The following is an 8,245-nucleotide window of genomic DNA, read 5'->3' on the forward strand; positions in this document are numbered from 1 at the left end:
ACAATTTATTCCCTTGTTGGCCGGACTGGGAATCACCACTGCATTTACAACAGGAGCTACAGGCCTAGGAGTCTCACTAACCCAACATACTAAATTATCCAATCAATTAATTTCCGATGTACAAACCTTATCCAGTACTATACAAGATCTACAAGATCAGGTAGACTCATTAGCTGAAGTAGTTCTCCAAAACAGAAGAGGTCTAGACTTACTAATAGCAGAACAGGGAGGGATCTGTTTGGCTCTACAGGAAAGATGCTGTTTTTATGCTAACAAATCCGGGATCATTAGAGACAAAATAAAGACCTTACAAGAAGAGCTAGAAAAACGCAGAAAAGACCTGGCCGCCAATCTGCTTTGGACTGGACTCCACGGACTTCTCCCTTATCTCCTACCATTTTTAGGTCCTTTACTTACCCTTCTACTCTTTCTCACTCTTGGGCCTATAATCCTTAATAAGCTTATGGCATTCGTCAGACGACAAATCGAGGCCTTCCAGGCCAAGCCTATACAGGTCCATTATCATCGCCTTGAGATGTCTGAACATGGTGAGTCTTATCCTCCCTTATAAGACCACCTCCCCTGTGAGCTGAACTGGACAGTCAATGACGGGTAAGAGGACACCACCCCCAATTGAGCCTAAGACAGGAGGGCCGCCCTTGCTGCTGCCTAATCCCATGATGGGCTTAAAAGGGGGGGATGAGTTGACCCAACCTAAGACAGGCACAGTTCCCGAGGGGCTATCTCTCATCATGAAATAATAAAAAAGGGGGACCTGTCCGGAGCTGCGTGGCCCGGCCATAGCGATTATAACTGATGACTGATGCCTGAGCTCTATACATTTCCACTTTATGCCTCCTCCCTAGATTTACTTTCTTCCTTGTTCTGCTGTCTCATACGCCAGTACAAAATGGCGCTCTTCCGGGTTCTTCATCACCCATTTTCCCACGCCCAGGAAAATGATCAACTTACAGCGCAGGCGCCATCCCGCGCCTGGGAAAATTACCAACTGACGGCACAGGCGCAACATGACCTCTGACCGAAGAAACCAATACCTACCTGGCCACGCCCACTGCAGGGCCACCATCATCGCCCTGGCCCAACCTCCACCCTTGCTGGTCTATATAAGGCATTACATTGCCACCAATAAACGAGACTTGATCAGGATACTGTCTTGTCTCCATTTCTCGTGTCTCTTGTCCCCCCGAGTTCCCACTCCCTCTTCTAGGGCCTACATTGATGATCCCGTGGGTCGGGACAGCCAAGCTCAGTGACTTATGCCTGTAACTGCAGCACTTTGGGTGGGAGGCTGAGGCAGGAGGGTTGCTTGAGCCCGGTAGTTTGAGGCTAGAGTGAACTATGATTGCACCACTGCACTCCAGCCTATGTGACACAGTGAGACCCTGTCTCAAACACACACACACATGCATGCACACACGCACACACACAGCTTCCAGACTACTGAAAATATGTAATAGAAGTATTTTCCCTATTCCTCCTGCTAAGTACAGCTAAAAACCGTAGATATTATATACAAAACAGAAATAAGAAGGTCTTAAAAATGGAGAAAAGAGAAAAGAAAGCAGATGAGCGAGGGAGTTTGGAACCTGGGGAACAAAATGGTGATGAGTTCCATAGGTTTTTTGTTTCATGTATGCTACACCTGGAGCTGAAAAAGCCAGCAACCCAGAAAATCCAAAGGTATAGAGAAAAAAAGCCTCAGTAAAATCCTTCTCTTCTTCCCCAAAAGACAAGGAAAGGGGCAGCCTAGCATGACTGAAAATGTTTAGATAGTAAATGGACTAGTCTAGCAATACCACAGGGGAAAAAAACAAAACAAACAAACAAACAAACAAATTGTGGCCCCCCCACCAACACCCACAAAAGCATCAGATAAAATAGACTTCAGAGCAGAGTGAATTACCAGAGACAGAAAGGGACTTTATTTAATGATAAAAGGGCCAATCCACCAAAAAGATATTCTAAATGTAAATTCACCAAGCGAGAGAGCTACAAAATATGTGAAGCGAAAGTGATAGCATTAAAAGTAGAACTTGACATACCCACAATTATAGCTGGAAGCTTCAATGCCCCTCTCTCAATAATTAATAGAACAACTAGATGGAAAATCAGCAAAAATACAGAACTCAATGACACCATCAAGCAACAGGATCTAATCAATATTTATATAACACTCCACCCAAAAATAGCAGAACATACATTTTTATCAGGTGCTCACTGACATAAATCATATGCTAAGCCAAAATAAATCCTCAACAAATTTAAAAGACTCAACGTTATACAAAGCATGTTTTCCAACCACTATGAAATCAAACTAGAATCAACAGAAAGATAACAGGAACATCTCTAAGTACCTGGAAACCAAACAACATACGTCTACATAATCCTTGGGTCAAAGAGGAAGTCTCAAGGGAAATAAAATAAAATACACTAAATGGAATAAAAATGAAAATGCAACGTATAAAAATTTGTGGGACACGGACGGGCGCGGTGGCTCAAACCTCTAATCCCAGCACTTTGGGAGGCCGAGTCGGGCGGATCACGAGACCAGGAGATCAAGACCATCCTGGCTAACATGGTGAAACCCCGTCTCTACTAAAAAATACAAAAAACTAGCCGGGCGAGGTGGCAGGTGCCTGTAGTTCCAGCTACTCGGGAGGCTGAGGCAGGAGAATGGTGTAAACCCGGGAGGCAGAGCTTGCAGTGAGCTGAGATCTGGCCACTGCACTCCAGTCTGGGTGACAGAGCGAGACTCTATCTCAAAAAAAAAAAAAAAAAATTGTGGGACACAATTAAAACAGTACTGGAATGGAAATTTATAGCACTAATTGCATAGAGAAAAATCTCAGATCAATAATCTAAGCTCCCACCTCAAGAATCTAAAAAAAAGAAGAGCAAAATAAACCCAAAGCAAGCAGAAGGCAGGCAATAATAAAGATAAGTGCATAAAACAGTGAAACTGAAGACAGAAAAACAATAGAGAAAATAAATAAGAAATAGAGAAAATTGATCTTCATTGAAAAGATAAAATTGACAAACCTCAAGCAAGACTGACAGAGAGAGCGAAGATACAAGTTACCAATAAACCGGCAGGAGAATAAGGGAATACTATACTTTTATTTGTTTACTTTTATTATTTTGTATTTACTATTATTATTATTATTTTGAGACAGAGTGTCCCTCTGTCACCCAGGCTGGAGTGCAATGTCATGATCTTGGCTCACTACAACCTCTGCCTCCGGGGTTCAAGCGATTCTCCTGCCTCAGCCTCCCAAGTAGCAGGAACTACAGGCATGCCCCACCACACCCAGCTAATTTTGGTATTTTCAGTAGGGGCAGGGTTTCACCATGTTAGTCAGGCTGGTCTCAAACTCCTGACCTCAGGTGATCTGCCTGCCTCAGCCTCTGAAAGTGCTAGGATTACAGGAGTGAGCCACTGCTCCTGGCCCATATTTATTTTTTTAAAAATAGAGATGGGAATCTCACTATGTTGCCAAAGCTGGTGTCAGACTCCTGGCCTCAAGCAGTTTTCCCATCTCAGCCTCCCAAAGTGCTAGGATTACAGGCATGAGCCACTGCGCCTGGCCTATAATTTTAAACACATAAATTTGCCAACTTAGATGAAATAATTCCTCAAAAACACAAACTGCCACGATTCTCCCAAAATGAAATAGATTGTGGAGTAGCTCTATAATTATAAGGGAAATTGAATTCACAATTTTAAAACTCCCCAAAAAGAAATCTCCAGTCGTAGATGGTTTTACTGGTGAATTCTGCCAAACATTTGAAGAAGAATTAGCCAATTCTATACAATGTTTCTCAGAATACAGAATAGGAGGGAACACATTCCAATTCATTTTACAAAGTTAGTTTACCCTGATACCAAAGCCAGACAAAGACTACACATTCTTTCTAAGTGCCCATGACACATATACCGAGATAGACATATCATATCTTGGGCTAAAGACAAATACAGGGTTAATACACACACACACACACACACACACACACACAAGAAAACTACAGACTAATATTTTTCATGACTACAGATGCAAAAATACTAAACAAAATATTAGCAAATAGAATTTAGTAACATATAAAAAGAATTATACACCATGACCAAGTGGGGTTTATTCCTGGAATGCAAGACTGGTTTAATATTTTAAAATCAATCAATGTAATCCACCATGTTAACATACTAAAGGAGAAAAATCACATCAAAAATCATGTCAAACCATAAAAAATCATGTCAATCAATGCAAAAAAAAATCAATAAAATTAACACCTATTCCTGATGAAAAGTCTTTAAAAAATTTTTTAAAAAAAACAACAAGCAAAAAGGAGAGGGCATAGAGGGAAACTTCCTCAACTTGATAAACAGCATCTACACAGACTTTTGGCTAACACCATACTCAACAATGAAAGACTGCATGCTTTCCCCCTAAAATCAAAACGAAGTAAAGATGTCTGCTAGCACCACTCTTATTCAACATAATGCTGGAAGTTCTAGCCAGTTCAGTAAGATAAGAGAAGAAAATAAAAGGCCTATGGGTAGGAAAGAAAGAAAGAAAATGCCCCTGCTTATACATGATGTGATTGTCTACCTAGAAAATCCCAGGAATCCATTAAAAACTCCTAGAACTAATACGTTAGTCTTCAGCAAGGTTGCAACACACATAAACATACAAGATAAAAAATCAATTGTATTTCTACATACTGGCAATGAACATGTGGACTCTGAAATTTAAAACGGTATAATTTACAATTACAATACTAAGAAGAAAAAAGAAATAGATAGGCATAAATCTGACAAAACATGTATAGGTTTTGTATGACAAAAACTACACAACACTGATGAAGGAAAGTTGGTAAAAATCTAAATAAATGGAGAGCCATATCATGTTTATGGATTGGAAAACTTAATATAGTAAAGAAGTCAATTCTGCCCAAACTAATATACACCTTTAACACAATTACTGTCAAAATCCTAGCGTTATTTTTTATTTATTTATTTTTAGATGGAGTCTCGCTCTGTCGCCCCGGCTGGAGTGCAGTGGTGCGATCTCTGCTCACTGTAAGCTCCGCTTCCCAGGTTCACGCCATTCTCCTGCCTCAGACTGCCGAGTAGCTGGGACTACAGGGGCCCGCCAACACACCCGGCTAATTTTTTGTATTATTTATTGGTAGAGACGGGGTTTCATTGTGTTAGCCAGGATGGTCTCGATCTCCCGACCTTGTGATCCGCCCGTCTTGGCCTCCCAAAGTGCTGGGATTACAGGCGTGAGCTACCGCGCCTGGCCTAGCGCGATTTTTTTATAGATATAGAAAATATTATTTTTAAATGTATATGGAAAGACAAAGGAATTAGAATAGCTTAAAAATCTCGAAAAATAAGAATGTTGGGAGGAATCAGTCTAACCAATTATAAAACTTACAATGCAGTTAGAATAATCAAGATCGTATGGTATTGGCAGAGTGATAGACACAGAATAATGGGACAGAATAGAGAACCAGAAATAGGCCCACACAAATATGCCCAACTGATTGACAAAGGTGCAAAACCAATTCAATGAGGAAGGACGGCCTTTTCAACAAATGATTGTTGTAGCAATTGGTCATCCATAGGAAAAAAAATAAACTTCAACTTAAGTATCATACCTCATAAAAAATAAACTCAAAATGGATCCTGGATTTATTTACTTACTTATGTACATTTTTGAGATAAGGTCTCACTCTGTTGCTCAGGCTGGAGTGCAGCGGTGCAATCATAGCTCACTGCAGCCTCGACCTCCTGTACTTAGGCAACCTTCCCACCTCAGCCTTCCAAGTAGCTGGGACTTCCCAGGTAACTTTTTTTTTTTTTTTTTTTTTTTTGTAGAGACTGAGTCTCACTATGTTGCCAGGCTGGTCTCAAACTCCTGGGTTCAAGCAGTCCTCCTGCCTTGGCCTCCCAAAGTGCTGGGATTACAGGTGTGAGCCACTGTGCCTGGGAGATCCTGGGTTTAAATGTAGACTGTAAAACTGTAAAACTTAAAAAATAAAAACAAAAACAAAAAACTGGAGAACATATTTTTGGGGATGTAGGGCTAGCCAAAGAGTTCTTAGACTTGACACCCAAAGCATGATCTATTAAAAGACATAGATTCTAGGCTTTCCTTCTCCCACAATGCCTCGCGCTCTTCCTGTCCAACTTAGACCCGGCAGAACAACTCCAGCAAAGAAGGGTGGTGAAAAGAAAAAGGGCCGTTCTGCCATCAACGAGGTGGTGACCCGAGAATACACCATCAGCATGCACAAGCGCATCCATGGAGTGGGCTTCAAGAAATGTACCCCTCGGGCACTCAAAGAGATTCGGAAATTTGCCATGAAGGAAATGGGAACTCCAGATGTGCGCATTGATATCAGGCTCCACAAAGCTGTCTGGGCCAGAGGAATAAGGAATGTCCCATACTGAATCCATGTGTGGCTGTCCAGAAAACGTAATGAGGATGAAGATTCACCAAATAAGCTCTATACTTTGGTTACCTATGTACCTGTTACCACTTTCGAAAATCTTCAGACAGTCAATGTGGATGAGAACTAATCGCTGATCGTCAAATACATCAAATGAAGTTATAAAATTGCCTTCAAAAAAAAAAAAAGACATACATTCTCATTGGATATGTAGGAATTATAGATTGAAGTGTTTAATTATTTGGCTGACAACAGTTATAGAAATGTATGTAACAATGTGTTTGATAAGTCTTAAGTAATCTTGTTGAGATACAATTTGTATAATTCAAATTATCGGTTGAAATTGTGGTTTTCAACAAAAATAGAAAAATTAAGGAACATTTCATTCCAGTGGGCACAGGAGTACAGTAAACAGAGAGACTAATGTGGTAGGGAAAATCTATACATATTTTTTGGTATTATTCAAGACTAAGAATATTACAAAGAGAAGAGATTACAATGTACAAGATTGCAAACAAAAGGAGGATGTGATCAAACAATCAAAAACTAAATTCTGTGAAAAGACCAATAAAAAAGACTTCTGACAAGTCTAATTAAGATGAACAGAGATATAAAGATATCTCTGTTATTCAACCATTTAACAACATTATTTTTGTCTAATATCTAAGAAGTAACATTGGGATGACCACAAATCTTGGTCGTGTTGTTACAGAAAATTGGGTAATAGGGAATTGAGTTTATTTCCCTAAAGAAAGGAATACTAATGAAAAGCAAGCTAATTTTCCTGGAAGATCTTAGAAAAAGTTCAGGAATTAGAGGAATCATGTACAACAAAATATACAGTTAAAGAATGATTCTAAAAGTGAGAAGATAATTGTAAACTCTGTAGAAGAAGAAGTTACACTCTTAGGGCCTCTCTCCTACCCAGGGTGACTGTTTGCAGGTAACTAATTTTTCCCTGTCTTAGTTTAATTCTCAGGAGAAATTGACCCAGCCAGCAGCTGCAAGTGAATTCAGGTGAGCTGAGTGAGTATGAGGTGAGGCATTATGGCCTCCACTATATCACCTGAAAACCCTTTCTCAGGGTACCCTGGCAAACATGCTGCAGCCACACAAGGAAGAAACCAAGAAATATGAAGACACAAGATTCAGGAAACAGGATTTCATATAAAAGATAGAGAAGTCCTAGGACAACAGCTGTGCAAGAGGCCCAAAGATCAAATGACCGAAAACAGCGTCAAAAAAGGAGGGACATCTTGCTAATGGGAAAAAAAAAAAAAAAGGAAGGAAGAGAAACTGAAAAGCTACATGGTGCATTTGACCACATGGAAAATAGTATTAAGTTACTTAGAACATTTTTTAAAATCTTTGGAAAAGCTAATAAACACATAGAAAACTAAAAAAAAAAGTACAAAAATGAGGCATTTATTATCTCTTGAGGAAAAAAAGATGGTTCAAGAGGGGAAATATAATCAGACAACACTATTTGTCTCAGTAACAAACAGTAATCATAAATTGTGATAAAGCTATGTTGGAGCACATGGTAGGAAAAGTGGGAAGTGAGTAAGCATGGTATAATAAGAATAGTCCTCATATTCTATAGTAGGAAATCAAATAGATAATGTCTAATATTGAAAAATTGAGAAATAGCAGCATATTGTATTGTTTGGAAATATGGAGGTAAATTAGCAGAAGACATAGTTGAAATAATTGAACATGGTTGCCTCTGAGAAGCAGAGCTGAGATGTGAGGGAAGGGGCAATAAACAGCT

General features: G+C 39.7%; 1 pseudogene; it reads left to right on the plus strand.

The window, feature by feature from the left end:
- Window positions 1–6,045: 6,045 nt before the first annotated feature.
- Window positions 6,046–6,636, plus strand: LOC103223671 (large ribosomal subunit protein eL31-like; annotated as a pseudogene).
- The last annotated feature ends 1,609 nt before the right edge of the window (window positions 6,637–8,245 follow it).

The sequence above is a fragment of the Chlorocebus sabaeus genome, chromosome 20 (genome assembly GCF_047675955.1).
Source record: "Chlorocebus sabaeus isolate Y175 chromosome 20, mChlSab1.0.hap1, whole genome shotgun sequence".
NCBI lineage: Eukaryota > Metazoa > Chordata > Mammalia > Primates > Cercopithecidae > Chlorocebus > Chlorocebus sabaeus.